Here is a 20,982-nt window from a genome sequence, read left to right as displayed (position 1 = left end):
AGGCCTTCCTTCCATGTCACATTCAGGCCAGCTTCTGAGCGGCGGGTGAAGGGAGGGAGAAGGGGAGCAGGAGGGAGAGAAGGAGAAGAGGAAGGACAGGAGGAAGGACGGAGAAAAGGGAGAGTGAGAGAGGACCAAGAGGAGGAAAGGGGAAGGGAGGAAGGAAGGGAAAGAGAGGGTGAGAGAAGGGAGAAAGAAAGGGAGAAGGAAGGAGGAAAAAAATTGGGGAGAGGAGAGAGTGAATCGGGCACAGATAGACCTACCTGCCACCTACCTACCTACCTACCTACCAGCAGGAACAATGAGAGGAAGTAGTTAACACCCCTGTAACAGTACTAATACACCGCTGTAACACACTGTACCTACGGGAGGTACAGAAGGCCAAGACGTCAAGGTTGAAGTCTGTAACTGTTTATTTATGTTTCACTATACCTGTATTTACACCTGTACTTACACCTGTACTTTGAACAACCTGTACCTGTATCTGTGTTTGTACTTATGTCTACACTACAACTGTATTTACACCTGTGCCTGTAACAACACCTGTAATGATATCTACACCTGTGCATGGCCCTATATAAGCACAGGTGTTAGAAATATCTACCTTTTTACTGATTGTCTTAGTTTCCTGCAGTAAGGGTCTCTCTCTCTCTCTCTCTCTCTCTCTCTCTCTCTCTCTCTCTCAGTCAATGTCACTCACCTCCATTTGCCGTGAAATTCTCCCTACACCACGTAAACACACACACACACACACACACACCCCTATTATTTGAACTGGTGCTGGTATGTGGGGAACGGGAGTAGGTTAGGTTAGGTGTGTGAGGGGGGTTGGACACGTGTAGACAGGTAACTGTTAGTAGCTGTTGTCTTCCCTCACCCCCTCTCCCTCACCCCCCTCTACAACTACCATACACAAACCCTTCGATAATTCATGCTTCCTCCTTCCAAATCTTCTTCCTCTTCCTCCTGATCGTTTTCCTCTTCCAAATCTTCTTCCTACTCTTCCTGACCTCTCTCCTCCTCCTCCTCCTCCTACCATGAGGGCAGTAGACCAGCAGTATCGCCCACAGCCTCCACATAACAGTAAGTATTATCCCCTGGTCAAAAACACCCCGTTGTCACCCCACAGTCTCTCTCTCCCTCAGGGTGCTGTAGTCACTTCTCACACAGGTTACGAGTTGACTTCCGCGTCCGGGATAATCAGGTTTCGCTAGCGTTCGCCACGACTCGCCAGGGTTCGCTAGGGATCTCGCCAGGGTTCGCCAAACTCGCCAGGGTTCGCTAGAAGCTCCCAAGGTTCGCTAGAGCTCGCCAGGTTCTTCCAGAGCTCGCCAGGGTTCGCCTAGAAGCTCGCCAAGGTTCGCTAGAGCTCGCCAGGGTTCGCAGAGCTCGCTAGCGTTCGCCACGACTCGCCAGGGTTCGCTAGGGATCTCGCCAGGGTTCGCTAGAGCTCGCCAGGGTTCGCTAGAGCTCGCCAGGGTTCGCTAGAGCTCGCCAGGGTTCGCTAGAGCTCGCCAAGGTTCACTAGGGGTCGCCAAGACTCGCTGGGGTTCGCCAAGACTCGCCAGGATTAGTTAGGGCTCGCCAACACACACACAACATAAACAAAGGGGGTATTTTTATACTCGTCTCTCATTGTCTGTTGAAGCGAACAAAGTAAACAATATTTTTTTGTCTGGCTGTCTGTTCGTCTGTTTGTAGTCCTCTGTTTACTTTCCTTACCTGTGTTTACATTTGTCGTTAAGGTTGTTTGTCTTGTTTACTTGTCGAACCAGAAGGCGATGGGGGTTATTGATTTCATCGTGTGTGTGTGTGTGTGTGTGTGTGTGTGTGTGTGTGTGTGTGTGTGTGTGTGTGTGTGTGTGTGTGTGTTTATTGTGATTCATAAAAGATATACTAAAACAAACAAGTGTAAATGGAAAAAGAAATAATAATAATAATAATAATAATAATAATAATAATAATAATAACGATGATACTAATAATAATTATATAATTTCAGAACCACGTCGAACACTTCTTGAAACAGGTGGACATCAGGACCAATAATACGACCCCTATAACTGGACATCAGGACTTATAATACAACCCCTATAACTGGACATCAGGACCAATAATACGACCCCTATAACTGGACATCAGGACATATAATACAACCCCTATAACTGGACGTCTTCCCTACAGGTACAGTAAGTCGTATATATAATCTCCTCCATTATAATTATCTAAATTATAGGACATTACTTGTACAGTCACTCAACACAATTTTGTATAATTTTATGAGTGATTATACATATGAGTACCTATAATTATACAGATATATCATCATTATAAGAGGTATATAATATTAGTTATAATTATAATTATTTTTGACTTGTTTTTGTAAGAGTGAATATACTTGGTAATTGATGTTATTGAAGGGGTGATCAAATGATGGTGTTATTGTTGTGATCAAGTGATTTATTGGTGGTAAATTGTCGTTGAATATGAATCGTACCACAACCTTACCCTGAAATAATCATCCAACAACTCTGAAACAAGCACATCACAACCCTGAAACAACTACATCAAAATCCTAAAACCACCACATCACAACCCTGAAACCACCACATCACAACCCTGAAACCACCACATCACAACCCTGAAAATATTATACATGAGATTTGGTATAACAATTCTCCCTTAATATGACTTATAATACTTGTATATATTTTATGGTTAGGTTAGGATTTGGTTAGGTTAGGTTAGGTTAGGTTTAGGTTTGGTTTACGTTAGGTTAGGTTAGGTTTGGTTTACGTTGAGTTTCGTTAAGGTTGGAGGTTTACGTTAGGAGTTGGAGTTAGGTTACGTTAAGGTTGAGTTGGGTTTTTACGTTAGTTGGGATTAGGTTTACATTGGGTTTTAGGTTAGGTTAGGTTAGGTTTAGGTTTGGTTTACGTTAGGTTAGGTTAGGTTTGGTTTACGTTAGGTTAGGTTAGGTTAGGTTAGTTCGAGAAGGTGAGTAAGATGTGCCCCTCATTACTCAACGCTGACAGAAGCTTGTGACTCATCCTACCTGGCGGGTGATCAAATGGTTTATTGTTGATCAAGTGACGTAAATAGTTTGATCAAAATGTATGTAGTGATGAAATGTTGTTTTTATTAGTTTGGGTAAATATGATAATAATAATAATAATAATAATAATAATAATAATAATAATAATAATAATAGGGAAATATTTTGTTCTTCTATACATCTGTTCTGCACACCTGTTCTTCTCCACAGCTATTCTTCACACCTGTTCTCCACCACACCTGTTCTCCACCACACCTGTTCTTCTCCACACCTATTCTCCTCCACACCTGTTCTCCACACATGCTCTCCCCACACCTGTTCTCCATACCTATTTTTTCCCTTCCTTACAGACAAATCATATTTTCCTCTACCAGTATCGTTGTCGAGATCGTTCGTATAAAAGGTTCCAGTCCTGAACGTTGTCTGGTCATGAAGGAAACGAGAGAGAAAGAGGTAAATATAGTGTAATATTTACCCTCACGTGTTGGCCATCGTTCACCAACACATATTACTACTATGTCGCTTTTTTTTTTTACAATTTACAACTCTCACAACTTGTTATCAGTTTTTTACAGACACACAGACACCCTTCAATTAAGTTCTGTTAGTTCTTGTTTTTATGATTATCTGAGAGATTGTGATGACAGTAGTTTTAGGCCTATAATTTGGACTAAGTATGACAGAGATAACAGAGGCAACGGAGCTATAATTCCTATGAACTAGCTGGTCTGTTTAGTCCTGTTTTTTTGTAAATAACGGTACTGTTGTTACATTTACTACCTGGTTCAGTGTGTGCTGGTGACAGACACACACTGGGACGATCACACTAGTTAGACCAGGAGGATTTAAGTCTTTAACCTCAAAAGCCATCTCGTTTAGTTGACTCTTCAAGGATATATTTCTTATTAGTAACTAATTAACATTGTTGAAGCCTTGAAGGATAACATACTTTATGTCATCCTGCTGAAAGGGTTAATTTGCGTCCCTCGACTTACCTGAGACTCCCACCTGCTGGAACGAGTCTCTAAACTTACCTGAGACTCCCACCTTTTGGAACGATTCACTTAAATTACCTGAGACTCCCACCTGTTGGAACGAGTCTCTAAACTTACCTGAGATTCCCACCTGTTGGAACGAGTCATTAATTACCTGAGACTCCCACCTGCTGGAACGAGTCTCTAAACTTACCTGAGACTCCCACCTTTTGGAACGATTCACTTAAATTACCTGAGACTCCCACCTGTTGGAACGAGTCTCTAAACTTACCTGAGATTCCCACCTGTTGGAACGAGTCATTAATTACCTGACTAACCTGAGATAACATTATTGTATCACATCCTGACTTCGGTACAGTTGTGAACGTTAATATAAACACACCTTTCTTTTGTTAACACCAATGACACCTTATCCGGGTTGTTCCAAATACCTTCCCTGTCTGAATTACCCTTAACCAATGACTTTGATCAGGTGATTCGTTAGTTGATTAAAGGTTGTTAGGGCTGTAGAGTGATTCAATGTATCGTTAAGTAGTGAATCGGGTGTTGGTTGAGTCGAGGTCTTTTTTACGGTAGTATTGAAAGTTCATTACTAGCTGATGAGTGGGAGGTGATAAGACCTTATCTACGTGTGTGTGTGAGAGAGAGAGAGTACCGGTGCTGGATATAGAGTGTGTTAGTGCGAAAGAGAGCGAGAGAGTGTAAGTGTATGAGAGAGAGAAACTGGGTGTGTGTGTAAAAGAGGAGAGTGAGAAAAAGTGTGAAAGACAGATAATGAATAAGAGAGAGAAAGCAAGAGAGAGAGTGGATGTGTGTGAAAGAGGCAGCGAAAAAGTGTGTGTGTATGTATGTGTGTGTATGTGTATGTGTGTGTGTGTGTGTGTGTGTGTTTTATGCTTCGATTTTATCAATATGACTCCATTCTCTTATCAATTTAATCTTTGCACTTTATTACTACGCACACACACACACACACACACACACACACACACACACACACACACACACACACACACACACACGAAAGATGACATGTTGGTCGTACGTCTGGCCTTCATGCACCGTCACTACCCAACCAGTCGTACCACAACAATATATTATTCCTCCTCATTTCGCCTCTATGAAAACTTTAACTTCCTACAACATTAACTTTATGTGTATTAACATTAACACTGACACATGTAATTAACTCTGAGGTGAAAGGCTATAGATGTTTATGTCAGTAATGTGTATGTAACTGTCTACGTCAGAGACTGTTTAGAAGTTGTTGACAGGATCAGCTGAGAGAGAGAGAAGAAGAACAAACAAAAGAGAATAAAGGAAACAGGACAGAGAGAGAGAGAGAGAGAGGTGGCACGCTTGTCTGACTCTGTCGCTCTCTCTGTTGACCTGCCAAACGCCACCTTGTCATTCATCCAGCCGGCCAGAGTTGCTATTAGATAATACTGTAAATAGTGGGTGATAGTGGGCCTGCTGCTAGCTGCCACAACCCTCACTCCACCACACTAGCATCGCCTCCCTCCCTCCCTCCCTCCCCCCCCTCCCACACGGACAAAACTCCCTGGACAAAAACCCCAATCGGACAGAATTCTACTTGACCATATTCTACTGACAACTTAGCCGACTTCCTTCCTTCCTTCCTTCCATCCATCTTTCCATCCACCTGTCCACCCACTTATTACTTATCCACCTTTTTGCTTCGGGTAAGACGACCCACACTGTTCATGACACAGGTAAGACGACTCATTAATTTTCATGACACAGGTAAGACGACCCACACTGTTCATGACACAGGTAAGACGACCCACACTGTTCATGACACAGGTAAGACGACCCACACTGTTCATGACACAGGTAAGACGACCCACACTGTTCATGACACAGGTAAGACGACCCACACTGTTCATGACACAGGTAAGACGACCCACACTGTTCATGACACAGGTAAGATGACCCACACTGTTCATGACACAGGTAAGACGACCCAATAATTGTCTGGCGACACAGGTAAGATGACTCAATACTGTTCATGACACAGGTAAGACGACCCACACTGTTCAAGACACAGGTAAAGACGAGACCCACACACGTCTGGCGACACAGGTAAGACGAATCTACGACTGTTCATGACACAGGTAAGACGACCCACACTGTTCATGACACAGGTAAGACAGACCCACACTGTTCATATGATTACAGGTAAGATGACCCACACTGTCTATGACACAGGTAAGATGACCCACACTGTTCATGACACAGGTAAGGACGACTCCACACTGTCTATGACACAGGTAAGACGACCCACACTGTTCATGACACAGGTAAGACGACTCCATTACTGTTCATGACACAGGTAAGACGACCCACACTGTTCATGACACAGGTAAGACGACCCACACTGTTCATGACACAGGTAAGACGACCCACACTGTTCATGACACAGGTAAGACGACCCACACTGTTCATGACACAGGTAAGACGACCCACACTGTTCATGACACAGGTAAGATGACCCACACTCCACACGACCCTCACCACAACCCACTTACTCCACCACCACGGTCCTCCAGGTCATAGCACACTACACTCACCCACCTTCCAATCCACCCAGAGTTCCACCAGTCAAACACCAGTCACCCAGTTATCATGACCCAACGAGCTAGCAGTTGTGGACCAGTCAACCATTCAGTCAGCTAGTTATCATGACCCACTCAGTTAGCAGTTATGGACCAGTCAGCCATTCATTTAGCTAGTTATCATGTACCCAACCAGTCAGTCAGTCAGATATAAGTCATCAACCAGTCCGCTAGATATCATGTACCCATCCAGTCAGTCAGTCAGTCAGTTATAACGGTCATGAACCAGTCAACCTGAACCAGTCAACCAGTCAGTCAGTCAGATATAAGTCATCAACCAGTCCGCTAGATATCATGTACCCATCCAGTCAGTCAGTCAGTCAGTTATAACGGTCATGAACCAGTCAACCTGAACCAGTCAACCAGTCAGCTATCACGATCTATCCAGCTAGCCAAACTACACCACTCCGCTAACCTCTCAATCATGTCCTTGTACAATCATGTTCGTCAAATAACCAAAGGACATTATGGTATATCACGTCCGCAGTCAGCACGTGCCTCGAGACCTAACCTAACCTAACCTAACCTAACCTAACCTAACCTAACCTACACAATGTTTGCAGAGGGTGTGTTTACAGAGTCACTTAATGTTTGTGTTTATGGAATCCTTTGAATTTATAAACATCGTATTGAGGGGGTTAAGTCATCGTATTGAGGGGGTTAAGTCATCGTATTGAGGGAGTTAAGTCATCGTATTGAGGGGGTTAAGTCATCGTATTGAGGGGGTTAAGTCATCGTATTGAGGGGGTTAAGTCATCGTATTGAGGGGGTTAAGTCATCGTATTGAGGGAGTTAAGTCATCGTATTGAGGGGGTTAAGTCATCGTATTGAGGTTAAGTCATCGTATTGAGGGGTTAAGCCATCGTATTGAGGGGTTGTCATCGCATTGAGGGGCAGCCATCGTATTGAGGAGTTGCTCACTGCATTGAGGGGGTTAAGCCAATGTATTGAGTGCAGTTGTCATCACATTGAGGGGGGTTAAGTCATCGTATTGAGGGGGTTAAGTCATCGTATTGAGGGGTTAAGTCATCGTATTGAGGGGGTTAAGTCATCGTATTGAGGGGTTAAGTCATCGTATTGAGGGGGCTAAGTCATCGTATTGCGGGGTTAAGTCATCGTATTGCGGGGTTTAAGTCAGTATCGTATTGCGGGGGTTAAGTCATCGTATTGCGGGGGTTAAGTCATCACAGGATTAAGTCATCGTATTGCGGGTTTAATATCGACAGGAGTTGTTTAATGTATTGCGGGGGTTAAGTCATCGTATTGCGGGGGTTAAGTCATCGTATTGCGGGGGTTAAGTCATCGTATTGCGGGGGTTAAGTCATCGTATTGCGGGAGTTAAGTCATCGTATTGCGGGGGTTAAGTCATCGTACTGAAAGGGCTTAGTGTCGTGAGGGTGTAGTGAGGACCTTGATATGAACGCAATAGACAGATAACGTTATATCAGATCACCAGCAGATTAGGCACCACGGTATATTCCACCTGGTGATTAACTACTCCAATGCTACCTAGAGGTTTGGTTAGGTTAGGTTAGGTTAGGTTAGGTAGGATTGGGTTGGGTTCATGTTGTCATATATATATATATATATATATATATATATATATATATATATATATATATATATATATATATATATATATATATATATATATATATATATATATATATATATATATATATATATGACAACATGAACGACTTGGAACCGTAGATAAATTGACGTTTTTAGTTATGGCAGCCTCAGTATACAGTTAGATACACGCATACACCTGCACCTGCCCCATGACACGCGGGCAGTCACGTCAGAGCTTCATTACGTCATCTCACCTGTTCAAAGTTCACCTTCTGCCAGCTACTTGACACACACACATAATGTATATTCAGTCTTTTTAAACCACTAGTGTAAGTCAGTTTGTGTTGGACGTCACTGGAGGAGGGTAGGGGGAGGAGAGGGGGGGTGTCTAGGGGAGGAGGGTAAGAGTGGTGGCCAACCCTGCTGGGATCCTTCCCACCCCCCTCCCCTAGTCATCGCGTGGGGTGGGGGGAACAGGGTTGTAGAAAGGAGGGACAGGAGACCACTCGCCCTATCCACAGCCCCTGCCTTGCTGCCCAGGGAACTCCACGTGTGTGGATATCAACATAGCTAAGTAGCGCATGGGTGTGTGTGTGTGTGTGTGTGTGTGTGTGTGTGTGTGTGTGTGTGTGTGAGAGCTTGTGTTTGTCAGGATGTACGTGTGTCTCAGCATGTCTGTACGGATGTATGTCTATACGTATACACCAGTCTGAACACGTCTGTGTGTGGACGTGAGGGTCCACATGTCGACACCTGCATACTGTACACGTGTCTACACCTGCATACTGTACACGTGTCTACACCTGCATACTGTACACGTGTCTACACCTGCATACTGTACACGTGTCTACACCTGCATACTGTACACGTGTCTACACCTGCATACTGTACATGTGTCTACACCGAAACAAGTGATTCTAAACATCTGTACAGTAAGAACATAAGAACAAAAGAATGGAGGAAACTGCAGCGGGCCTATTGGCCCATACTGGGCAGTCCCGTTTTTACATGTAAGTTAATCTTCACATGCATTCAGCGTAAATGGTGTTAAATCTGAGTGGGGCCGTGTAACCAGTGGGGTTCCCCAGGGGTCAGTACTAGGCCCACTCTTGTTCATAATCTACATAAACGATCTAGATACTGGGATCAGCAGTGACATAAGCAAGTTTGCGGATGACACCAAAATAGGGCAGCAGATTAATTCAGGGCAGGATGCAAATAAGAACATAAGAACATAAGAATGGAGGAAACTGCAGCGGGCCTATTGGCCCATACTGGGCAGTCCCGTTTACACCCAACCCCTATTGCTCATATAAGTATCCAACCTATGTTTGAAGCTATTCAGCGTATTCGAGTTAATGATGATATTTGGTAACTTGTTCCATTCATCCACTGCTCTGTTTCCAAACCAGTGTTTACCTATTTCACGCCTAAATCTAAATTTGTCTAATTTAAAACCATTGTTACGAGTTCGCCCTGGTTGATAGTTTGGAGTACCTTTGTAATGTCCCCTTTGTTTAGCCCGACTCTCCACTTCTATACCCTGATCAGGTCGTGCCCTCGCCTCTACGTCTCTCGGAGGGAGTGCAAATTAAGATGCTTTTAACCCAATTCCCACTCAATATTAGCATTACAGGAGGATCTAAATAAACTGCAAGGGTGGTCTGAAAAATGGCAAATGAAATTCAACACCAGCAAGTGCAGCGTACTTAATATTGGAAGAACAAATACTTATAATGTATACAGCCTAAACAACATCAACCTAGAGAAGTCGACTTGTGAAAGAGACCTAGGGGTACTTGTAAGCCCGGACCTACGGCCTAGAAAACAGTGTGTTAATGTTCGAAATAAGGCAAACAGAGTATTGGGTTTTATATCTAGAAGTGTAAGTAACAAGAGTGCAGAGGTCTTATTGCAACTATATCTTGCGCTAGTTAGGCCGCACCTCGATTATGCGGTTCAGTTCTGTTGCCCCTATTATAGAATGGATATAAATTCACTAGAGTCGGTGCAGCGAAGAATGACAAAAATGATTCCGGGACTTAAAAACCTTCCATATCAGGATAGGCTAAAGAAACTTAACTTGGTATTCCTAGAAAGACGAAGAGTGTGGAGATATGATGAAGTATTTAAGTGGTGAAAGCGAATCAATAAAGGATATAGATAAAGTTTCTTATAATATCCGGAGCAGGATAGGACTCGGAGCAACGGATTTAAGTTGATAAGCTTTAGTTTAGGAGGGAGATAGGAAGGAACTGGTTCACAAATAGGGTGGTGGACGAGTGGAACAAGCTTAGCAACTTTGTAGTAAGTGCGGGAACTCTGGAAAGTTTCAAAAGGAGGCTAGATAGATTCATGGATGATAGAGAGTGGTAGTAGCTCTCGACAGGAGCTGCCATGCACAGGCCAACCGGCCTATTGCAGACTCCTTATTTTCTTATGTTCTTGTGTACTAAACGCAAGTGTGTGTGTGTGTGTGTGTGTGTGTGTGTGTGTGTGTGTGTGTCCTGGATGGAGTATTTAAGTGTCCGGCGGTGGGTCAGATGAACCAGTTGTACCTGAACCAGGATCCCTTCAGGTCCGGCCGTTTATTTTTTCCTACCCGTGTGAGAGACGCGCGGGCGGCACCTAACTGGACTCCTACGATACAGTATAAAGAAATTATCAATCAAAATGGCGACGAAATTGCCCCGAGACTCTTTTTACTTTGAAGAATTTACACTTTATTTTCCACGATGCAAAAAATAGAATAAATGAACAGGTGAATGAATAAAAATCAGGCCTTAACTACTCCCCCAATCATAATCAGGCTTTAAAGCTACTCCACCAATGAGAATGCATCTAAGGCATAAGATATCTAATCCACGAGTCAAAGAGAATCTGTAGGTTAGGTTAGGTTAGGTTAGTTGCGACTAGGTGAAATAATCTATGGTTGTCTTGTCTTCAATTGATCCGGGCTCGTTCTTAACATCAGGTGGTCCGGGTCCGTTGTTAACATCAGGTGATCCGGGTCCGTTGTTAACATCAGGTGATCCGGGTCCGTTGTTAACATCAGGTGATCCGGGTCCGTTCTTAACATCAGGTGATTTGGGTCCGTTCCTAACATCGTCACCATTTACAAGAACGATACGACATACGGACACGAACCTTGAGACTCCGGGGGGAAGACTCGGACCCAGGGAGCGTTTTCGGTCCACAGTGGTGGTGGTGATGGGTCTGTTGAGGCCGTGAGGGAGTGAGGGAGGGATGGTCCGTGAAGGAGAGAGAGGGTGGTCCGGGAGAGGGAGAGATGGTCCGTGAGAAAGAGAGGGAGGGAGGGAGGGAGGGATGGTCCGTGAGAGAGAGAGAGAGAGAGAGAGAGGAGGGGATGGAGAGGAGTTACTGAGGGAAGGAGGGAGGGAGATGAGGAAGAAGACAAGACCCTGAGGGAGAATACAAGAAGGAAGCGGAAGACACACCCAGCGTGATGGTCCGGGAGGGAGAGGGAGAAGGAGGAAGGAAGAGGGAGGGGAGGGAGGGAGGAAGGGGAGAGGGAGGGAGGGAGGAAAGGAGGAAGGGGAAGATCGAGGGAGGGACGGGAGAGGGAGGGAGGCTGGGTCCACGGCGTTGCCCTTCGGACTTGAACCAGGAAAATCCCCGACAAACATTAGGTGAGAGGGGGGAGGGAGAGTGAGAGGGAAGAGGAGAGGGCGTAAGAGGGAGTGAGAGAGGGGAGCAGAAGATTGAGAAGGAGTATGAGAGGGAGAGTGAGAAAATGATTGAGAGGGGAGAGCGAGAGGATGATTGAGAGGGGGGGAGGGAGAGTGAGAGGGAAGAGAGAGGGCGGTCAGTGTCTCTCACTCCTGCGTCTCTCACACTCACCTAAGACCTATATTTGATTCGGATTAATTTTGATTCAGATTAGTCATACTCAAGTTCATATTAAACTCAGATTAAATTAAATAGTAACTAAAATCCTTTATTATTATTATTATTATTATTATTATTATTATTATTATTATTATTATTATTATGATTATGATTATTATTATTATTATTATTATTATTATTATTTGTTGTTGTTGTTATACATATATAATTAAGATCTTGCCAACATTATTGACACGTGCGTTCTGTCACCAGGAATCCGGATTCTTAAGAGATTTATTTATTTCCCTTTAGAGAACAACACCGAGTTATGAGTCAGTCTTAGTGCAATGTTGTTTTTGTGGGTGAGTCAGTATAATATGTGAGTCAGTCAGTAGCTTCAGTTAGTCATTAGCTTAGATGAGTCAGTTGGAAGGTTGAGTCGGTTAGAAGGTTGAGGCAGTAGCTTAGGTGAGTCAGTTAGAAGGTTAAGTGAGTCCATAGCTTGAATGACTCAGTTACCTAAGTGAGTCAGTTACGATGACATTATACAGTACGAATCTTTGAAAATCCCCGACACGTAGATTAACATTCTTACCTGCCCAGTGTCACAGGTGAGGCCAGGTGTTGGGTGTGCCCGAGGGAGGAAGAAGGGCATAGACCTTAACAAACTCTTAGACATCAACCGTGACTGTTAACTCATTTGCGTGCTTTGCGTGCGTTTGAGTGAGGGAGATAGTGGATAGACCCTCACACTCATATAATATGGTGAGAAACGCGGGTGGTGGTGATGTGGGTAGTCACTATAGCGGAACAAAGAGTGTGGTGGTTGGTGTGTGGTGCTACCCCTCCTACCTGCCTCCTTCCCTCCCGCCCTCCCTCCCAAGCCTACCTCCCTCACTCCCTCCCATCGTGTCGCCTCTCAGCTGGGCAACCTTGTGCCCTCTCTGCCTCACACACCACCCCATCCTCCTCACCACACGCCACCACCACCACCACCACCACCACCACACAGCCTCTTCCGTCACCAATACTAACCACCACTCACTACCATCACACCCGTCATCACCACCACTACCGTCACACCCGTCACCGTCACACCCGTCACCGTCACACCCGTCCCCACCACCACTAACCATCATCAACATCACTACACCTCACCATACCTCTCCCATCACCATCACAACCATTCCCATCACGACGACCACCAACCGCGATTACCTCTACCCCCTCCCCCCCCCATAAAGTTCCCCAGGTGTAAGGATCACATGGCCGACGGTGAATATAGCATATGTGTGGGGGGCAATAGGAGGAGGCAGGTGTACAAGGGTGTCGTCGAGTACTTGAGGAGAGGAAGCACTGTACTTTGTAGGCATGACAGATGGGTAGGGGGGAGGAGGTGTGGCAAAATGTATATATTAATAAAATGAGAAATAAAAGAGTTAAACTTTTTCTTGGAATTCTTCGAAGGACAACCAGAGAACAGGAGCTGCAGTGTTAACCAGGTAGTAGGTATGTGGTTAACCAGGTGGAGAACAGGTATGTACGTACGTGGTTAACAGGTGAGAAGTTAACAGGCGTACGTACGTGGTTAACCAGGTATGCCGTACGTGGTAACCAGGTAAGAACAGGTATGTACGTGTTAACCAGGTGAGAACAGGTATGTATGTACGCGGTTAACCAGGTAAGAGACGTACGTGGTTAACCAGGTAGAACAGGTATGTACGTACGTGGTTAACCAGGTAAGAACAGGTATGTACGTACGTGGTTAACCAGGTAAGAACAGGTATGTATGTACGTGGTTAACCAGGTAAGAACAGGTATGTATGTACGTGGTTAACCAGGTAAGAACAGGTATGTACGTACGTGGTTAACCAGGTAAGAACAGGTATGTACGTACGTGGTTAACCAGGTAAGAACAGGTATGTACGTACGTGGTTAACCAGGTAAGAACAGGTATGTACGTACGTGGTTAACCAGGTGAGAACAGGTATGTACGTACGTGGTTACCTGGCGCTAGGAAAACGTATCAATCCTATTCTTGAACAGTATCACCTCTCTCCCCTGCTAATTAATTTAACCTGATAATTAACACCCAAATGCTACCTTGGAGTGGTTTTGGTTAAGGTTAGGTTATATTGGCTTAGTTTAGGTTAGATTAGCGTCAGATTAGGTTAGGTTAGTATTAAAATGAAGTGAACAGGAGGCACTAATCTCCAGATGAACGAGAACAAAGTCTTGGTGTAGCCAGGAAGAATGTGATAAGTGTGTGGTGGTGATAAGTGTGTGGTGGTGTGTCCTGGCCTCAACACTTCCGCTGCTGCTGTTGACGAGTCTTTGTGCTGCAACAACACCGACGGCGGCAGGGAGGTGGCCGGTAGTGAGGAGACTTCCGGCAGTGGACACCTTCCTCCGGCGGCGTCCTGAAGGGTCCTGTCCTAACCTAACCTAACCTAACCTAACCTAACCTAACCTAACCTAACCTAACCTAACCTAACCTAACCTAACCTAACCCTTGCGTCTTTCCTCCTACTCTTCCAACACCACCACTGCCTCCTCCGCTACCACCTGCCTCGTCACTCACTCCCTCTCTCATTCCTTTACTCTCTCTTTCTCACTCCCTCACACTCACTCCCTCACACTTACTCCCTCTCTCATTCCTTTACTCTCTCTTTCTCACTCCCTCACACTCACTCCCTCTCTCATTCCTTTACTCTCTCTTTCTCACTCCCTCACACTCACTCCCTCTCTCATTCCTTTACTCTCTCTTTCTCACTCCCTCACACTCACTCCCTCTCTCATTCCTTTACTCTCACTCCCTCGCACTCCAATTCTCTCATTCCTTTTACTCTCTCTTTTCACTCCCTCACACTCACTCCTCACACTTCATCACTCCCTCACACTCTCTCCCTCACTACCCATCACACCCACCCTCACACCCACCCTCACACTCACCCCTCTCACTCTCTCTTTCCCCACCCCTCACACTCAATTCCCTCTCATTCCTCACTTCCTCTCTACCTCACACTCACCCTCTCTCCATTCCTTACTCTCTCTTTCTCACTCCCCCACACTCACTCTCTCTCTCTCTAGTCTTTACCTCTTTCTCACTCCCTCACACTCACTCCCCTGGCACACCCCCACACTCACCCCCACACCTCTCCTGCGCCCCTCCCCACTCTCTCCTCACACCTACCCCTCACACTCACTCTCCTCTCATTCCCTTTACTCCCTCACACTCTCTCCCTCACACTCTCTCCCTCACACTCTCTCCCTCACACTCTCTCCCTCACACTCTCTCCCTCACACTCTCTCCCTCACCTCTATTGTATACAGAGATTTATCCCATCTCCCCCGCGCCATCTCATCAATTATACGCTTTTGTTATCAACCTATAATTCAGGTAGTGGGTAGCAACATAATGATCCCTATAATCTGATCTGAATTATAATATGTATATGATTTTAGAAAGTAACTTGTGTGTGTATAATTATGTACTGTAACTGTGTGTGTGTGTGTGTGTGTGTGTGTGTGTGTGTGTGTGTGTGTGTGTGTGTGTGTGTGTGCTGTACCTGCTTATGCTTTTACCTGTCTAGGTATATGGTGGTACCTGTGCAAGTACTTTACCTGTCAATGTACTCTGAATGCGTTACCCGTATGTGCTTTACAGTCCTACAGCTCTACACTGCCAACCACCTACAAAATATATACCTACACAATTATGTTAGTTAATTACTGTTATAGATTCATCAGTTTATTTTTTTTCACTCGGTTACAATAACAGAAATCGACACCAATTAGGAATTTTACCAGTTCGACCGCCTCACTGTCTCCGTGTTTTGTACCGATGGTTAATTTACTCTCTATGAAAACTCTTCCATTTTTCTTGTACAGGTGTGTGTGTGTGTGTGTGTGTGTGTGTGTGTGTGTGTGTGTGTGTGTGTGTGTGTGTGTGTGCAGATCATTAACACCTATCTTTGGAAACCACCGTAAGATCACCTGAAGATTAACCACCCTCACGCTAACCTAACTTAAACCCAGCTAGAGTTAGGGTGATTAATCTCCAGGTGAAATTCACATCGGTCAACTAGACTGTATGGGTAAGGGAGACCTACTCATAGCTCCCTCCCTCCCCTCCCTCTCCTCTCCTTCCCTTCCCTCCATCCCTCTCACAGTGCTTGGTGAGGTCTGGTAAGGTAACACGGACTGATTAGTATCTAATCTGACCTCCTCAGCGCGGGTAATTGTTAAGCACAGGTAGAGTGTGGACTATGGACGTGATCATTTAATGTGAGGCAACGACAACACACTGAGGTCTGGGCAGCACCTCCTCAACACACTCGAGCATTGTTCATGTTTCCGCTCGCCACTCACACTCCAATACCTATCGAGTGCGTTATACAAACATATTCCTCTTCTAGTAATAGGGTGTGTACCTAATACTATAAAAATGTATTATATGAGTTAGTAAATTAGTTAATATTAGGGAGGGAAAATTCTCAGGGGCGACAAGGCCGCCTCTCTCCTTCACAGCTGATCGTCGTGTACGAAACCAGAGCAGATTGACTTCGTGCGAAAAAAAAAATTGACGTTATTTTCTCTCATTTATCAATATCATAAGGCATTGAAATTAGCTTAAGACAATGCTAGAAAAGTTCTTTATCTGCTATAGTTAAAATTTTTAGCAAACAAAAATACGTGAATAGATTGAGCGGCCGTAGAGTGCGTTATGAGCGTGTGTGTGTGTTCGTACAGGGCCAGGTCATCACTTCCTCGTGAGCGGTGGTGGTGGTGGAGGGAGGCAACAGCCGTCTCAGAAACACTATCCTCGCAACTACCTCCAAATCTGGCCTGCTCACCGCTCGTTTAGCCAAATTGCTTGTTAAGACTGGTGCATAATCCCTGGAAGACTGAATAGCTTAGCAGGCATAACAGTGTTTCTATTTGGAGGTAGTATAGATGTACCCCCTCCATCGTTCTCGTAGTGTAGATGAACAGCTTGTTGGGTCTCCAGGGATGGTGTAAGAATGTATGACCACTAAAACTGATCATTGTTTTTTTTTGGTAGGAGTTGAAGGCACAGACGAGGTTAAGTACCGACAGTAAGGCCTGATCACCGAGGGGCACCGATCCGACAGGACAGTATACTCGCCTGAAACGTGAGAGTTGATGGGTAAAAATGAGTTAAATCCTGAGGCAGTGTTCCCCTGCACGTAGCCTACTACTGCGACACCCACCAACAGTTTTACCAAGTGAGGTGAAGGGTGACACACGTAACACTGTCCCAACTACCATCAAGATAAATTCATTAATATTCACCTTTTCACTCACGGCTCCGCCCCTCAGTCAGAGTGAGCAAAAGAAAATAATTTTATCAGCGCGACTAAAAACTGACTCCCAGAGGCCTTAAAGTAAAATGATGGTGGTAAACCTGCGGGGCTGGCTGGCTGGTCCCCGACAACTTGGCATCTCCACTACACCAGGCTAGGGGAGGGAGCACGCCAGCCCCGCTTACTCAAACACCTCTCATAATCCAGCATTTTGACAGTGATGGCGTTAGATTAGACCCGATTACTGTATTGTGCTACAGGTGGGCGTTATCTCTCCAAATTAAATTGCGAAAAAGTGTTTGGAGCGAGATGATTTGCACATCACGGTCTAAGCTTTATGAGGTATCGTGTCGAAACCCCGTTATCAACACATAGTCCCATTACTGTATAACAACACTCACCGTTAACCAACTTTGGGATTTATGTTTTTATGTAGATAATATCTTATTTACTTCCTGATTCACAAAAACACAAAAGTAATAGAGAAAATGACGCTGGTAAGAACGAGAGACTATTAGCGGGGTGGTAGAAGGCATCTCTTTGTCCGTGAGTCGGGAGTGTTTACCGAACGGTTGGTGGGATCGCACGCGGGCACACACACACCGGCCACACTCCCGACCTCTACATGGGTTTATGTATTGTGCACTATTTAACAAGTCTTTGAAGTTATAAACTGTGAGAAACATTACATACATGTATCAGTATCACAACTATTAACCCGTCGCTAAGTAACGCCCCCCAAAAATCAATATCAAACCATCTCGTAAAATTATCTGTCTTAGGAGTTTGTTTAACTCAGTAAATAGATCGACATGTGACAAGATAACTGTAGACAAGCCCACAGAGAGTAGCCCTTGACACCTCAGCCCAGCAGTACACCCACGTGCTGGTCGAGGGTGATGTATCGAGCCTACTCGCCTTCTAGGGTCCACAGGTCGCGCGCCGCACCCCACACACCCTCCTCACAGGTCGCTACCACCCACCTGCTCACACACTCACACTAAAACCACACCGTGCGTCTTAGAGGATTTTCTTTTGTAAATAGAGCTTGAGACTGAATACAAGGCACAGTAACGTGTAATCTTATTCATTATTTTAACAAACTAAATCAGGAGCGAGGGCGGAGCTGAGTCGCCCAGCAGCTAGGTGGTGGAACAGATCGTGTGGGTAATGTTGTAAGCGACATTTTAGATATTGTCATACTGAATCGGCCGCTGTGTGGCTCATATGGTATTATTATCAGACCCAGCCATTGTCTCGGTCTTAAGAGAGCGCGACGTTTCCTTTTTTACTGCAGCCATTACGAAGACTTGAAAGTTTGTTGTGCCTCTCAGATTTTTTCTTACTTTCATTATTGAAAATTTATCGCTCTTAGTTAAAAAAGTCGTAACATATTTTGTCATGTTTGAACCTTACAACGCGGGAGGTAATTTGATAATGTGTGTAGTTTACCCGAGAGCACCTGTGAAGGCCGGGCGGGTCATCATCCCACCTCCCGATATTCAGCCGTTTAGAGCCTCAGGTGGGAGATGTGTTCATATATCTCAGAATCCTTAATTAAGCGATTGAGTTTTTTCAGCGTAAGGTTAAAGAAGCCGCGCCTGGTCCGGGAGTTTCATTACCTCAACATTTTTTTTTAATCCTTAATAGAAGTTGGTGTAGCGGGTCTGTCCGGCACCACGTCCGGCTCACAAAATTCCCAGCAGCGCAAAACCTCAGAAACTCTTCCTTTTTTCCTCTCTCTTTTTGTGGGTCAAGAATTAAACATATCCTTGGTCCGCGTTAAACGAGTTTTCTTATGCGTCACCTTGAATAAAGATAAACTGAAGTAAGCATCCATCATCACGTGTTTATATTAAAGTTTGTATCCAAGTTTATGTCTCGGGAGGTTGCGGTACTCCGATCATTCAACACCATACGTCCCACGACCCGTGAGACCATCCCGTGAATGTCAAGGTCAGCAGATACATGTAAATTAGTACACCGGGCAGTAGACTTTAAGACGGGTCAACAGGGGTGGGGTAGGGGGGGGGGGGCACTTGGTGAGGGAGGTAGGTATCCATCCGCCTCGGTAGTCCACCGCACCACTGGGATTCCTCCGCGCGTGTCGCATTATCCTGTATCCTGGAATGTTTTTGTCAGCATCCTGTTGGCGGGTTCATTGGTAGCGCTGAGAGGGTTTCCGAGGCTTACTGAAGCATCGACCAACATTAACCGTTTAAATGTTGTGTTAATTTCAGCGTAATTATCCTGGGTGTCAACAGGGGCGCCATTTTGGGTCAATAGAAGTCGGCTACAGTTTTCCTTATATCTTTGTCCTTGTGTTCTTAATTACAAGTGTTTTGTGTTTCGGAGAGTTCCTTATAATTAGAAGAAGAGTTATTAGACATATTCTTTGTTTACGATGAACGTTCACCCGGATGTCTAAAACCTTAAGTCAACATATTGCCCGAGGATACAGGTAGTTATGTAAGCCTATCTGTCTCTCTGTCTCTCTGTCCGCTGTGTCCAGGAACAATCATGACAGCTGAGTGTTGGTCTGTTCATATTTGGTGTTATTGTGTCTTAGGGTATGTCATCAAGGTCACGTTTATGAAGGCCATTGACAGTTGGTCAGCTTCCTTGGGGTGGATATAGTGTCACTGTTATTATTTTGTGTTTGAGTGACTTGCTGTTGATAATACGGGCCATTAACTGTCGATATTATTTTGTGTTTGAGTGACTTGATAATATGGGCCATTAACTGTTGATATTACCAGATATGAAAGTTTTACACATATTTACAGATTTTTCGAAGCTAAATTGGACACTTATAAAAATCTTCATATTTACTTATAATAACTTATATTTACAGGTCCGCGGTGGTAACATAGGAAGAGATTAAAAAAAATCACAACTTAATAGTACATTCATCTCAATTTAACTCATTATTAGGATCAATCACACGTAATTTAAACACCCACCAAGGCTGTTATCTTCACCACCACTGTACACTTCTGGTCACGACACAATACACTTGGTAATTTGAGGAAGAAAAGTTTTATACATAAAGTGAAGGTTATGCATAAATTAAACTAACTTAACCTCACCTACCTACCTACCTACCTACCTACCTACCTACCTACCTACCTACCTACCTACCTACCTACCTACCTACCTACCTACCTACCTACCTACCTACCTACCCTCACCTCACCTTTCCTACCTAGCTACCTAACCTAACCTAATCTAGCCTAACCTAACCTAACTCAACCTAACCTCGCTTTGTTCTTCGCTGGGGTTCGAACTGGTGGGTTTTTATTCATTTATCGTTGAATCCTGTTGAGTTTTTGTCCCCTGCGCCACGACCTTTACGGGTCTGTCTCGTTGTGGTTATGTTATAATGGCGGCTTAATCAGTTTGGGCTTTATCCTCGGTGGAATATATTTCGGAGACTCTTGTTAAAATATTATGGTCCTAGACTATATCTATGTGTCTATCTGTCTATGTCTCTACAAATTTATGTAACTATTGTTTATACACACACACACACACACACACACACA

The sequence above is a fragment of the Homarus americanus genome, unplaced genomic scaffold, assembly GCF_018991925.1.
Source record: "Homarus americanus isolate GMGI-L3 unplaced genomic scaffold, GMGI_Hamer_2.0 scaffold52512, whole genome shotgun sequence".
Classification (NCBI taxonomy): Eukaryota; Metazoa; Arthropoda; class Malacostraca; order Decapoda; family Nephropidae; genus Homarus; species Homarus americanus.
This window is presented reverse-complemented; position numbering follows the sequence as displayed.